The sequence below is a fragment of the Lucilia cuprina genome, chromosome 3 (genome assembly GCF_022045245.1).
Source record: "Lucilia cuprina isolate Lc7/37 chromosome 3, ASM2204524v1, whole genome shotgun sequence".
NCBI lineage: Eukaryota > Metazoa > Arthropoda > Insecta > Diptera > Calliphoridae > Lucilia > Lucilia cuprina.
The window spans coordinates 51,239,008-51,240,924 of record NC_060951.1 but is presented as its reverse complement, the minus strand read 5'-3'; the positions used below and the strand labels follow the sequence as shown (position 1 = coordinate 51,240,924).

Sequence of the window (1,917 nt, the reverse complement as noted above, 5' to 3'; positions counted from 1 at the left end):
GAACTAGAACAGAACTAGAACAGAACTAGAACAGAACTAGAACAGAACTAGAACAGAACTAGAACAGAACTAGAACAGAACTAGAACAGAACTAGAACTAGAACAGTAATAGAACTAGACTAGAACTAGAACAGAACTAGAACAGAACTAGAAGAGAGCTAGAACAGAACTAGAACAGAACTAGAACAGAACTAGAACAGAACTTGAACAGAACTAAAACAGAACTAGTTTAGTATTAAACTAAAAAAAGCAAATCAATATGTAAAATCTCTGATATATATTTTTACAAAATATTTAATAATTTATTATATATTTATTTTTATTATCTTACAAAAATTATTCAGTTAATAAATTTGTCATATAAGCTCTATACTAAAATAAATATACTTTTGTTTTAATAGGGAGGAAATAATTTTAGACTATTACTGATAATAGGGGATAATAAAAAGCTATATCCAATTTGAAGTGGCTTAGGAGTAGGAAAAAATGTGATTTATTTTTTCAATTCTATATTTAAAAATACAAATAAAATACGTTTATACAAACACAAATTATTTATATAAAATAAAACAAACAATAAAATAACTCAACAAAGTCTAAATATTTTACGAGTAGTTTAACTCTATTTGCTGGTTTTTATACACATATAAAATAAAATTAATTAAAAAGAAGAAAAATCATATTTAAATAAAATAAATAATTAACTAGCATTCAAGAAAATTCAACAACGTTTATGTTTTTTTAAGTATCCAACATTATATATAAAACTTTTTTCCAAAGTAAAATAATTGTTTAAATCTCTAACTACTTTTAAAAGATAATAAACCCTGCAAAAAATATATTTTGTTTTTATAGTTGGTTTTTACCAACAAAAATATTTATTAACAAATTCTAAGACATTTACTTTTATATTAAATATATATGTATAATATATAGTATATAGTTAATAATATGTATAGTATATAATTTTCAAATTTTTACTTTTTTTGGTTAAAATTTTAATTAAAAAAAGTTTTCTTGCAAATTATTGTTATGTTAATTTAATTATTTGTTTTTGGTTTTGGATTACGAAAAATACTTTTTTAAAAAAATAATTACTTTGTTTTGCAAATACTTGTTCAAAATCAACAATGGTTTTTACCGAAAAAGCAGCATGATTCCTCCGGAGAATGATTGAAAATTATTGTGCCGGTTAAGTTGCGTATCCGGATCGTATTTTATATTGCCAAAAACCTTTTCAGTTTTCGTTTGGTTTGATTTTTTGAGAAGGATTTCATTGTATACGTTTTGATTTTGTTTGATTTTTTTGGTTGGGTTTTAAAATCGTTTCGTTTAAATATTTTTGAGAAATTGTTTGATTTTTGTTTGTTTAAATATAGTAGTAGTAGTAGGATTTTTTTTTTGATAAACAATAAACAAGTATACACGAATTAAGATTAATAGTTTGATTAGAAACAATTATAAAAATGACTAAAAGTTTACATAAGGAATATAATAAAAAGAACTATTTTTGTTTAAATGAGAAGGAATCATTGTGTCAATTTCTAGCAATTTGTTGTGTCTGATATTCCTCATATTTATTAATAACAACGTAAAATAATTTAGTTTTATAAACATGTAAACAAGTTTAATTATGATATAAATATGCAACATCCATCACATTTGGAAAGCACTCCAATACTAGTTGATCTGTCAAAAATGGTTCTGCTTTGAGAAACATAGTTAAGATAATTAAGTCGAATGGATTTTTTAATAAATCGGTATGAAATACCAAAGGAAACTTTATAATTATTGATATTTATGATATGTATTAGAACTGAACTAGAACTGAACTAGAACTGAACTAAAACTGAACTAGAACTGAACTAGAACTGAACTAGAACTGAACTAGAACTGAACTAGAACTGAACTAGAACT

General features: G+C 23.4%; 1 protein-coding gene across 1 annotated transcript in view; it reads left to right on the top strand.

Annotated features, from left to right (window-relative positions):
* Positions 1–1,917, top strand: part of LOC111681125 (voltage-dependent calcium channel type A subunit alpha-1) — a 108,944-nt gene that overhangs the window by 82,996 nt on the left and 24,031 nt on the right. The gene's annotated exons all lie outside the window — the stretch shown is intronic.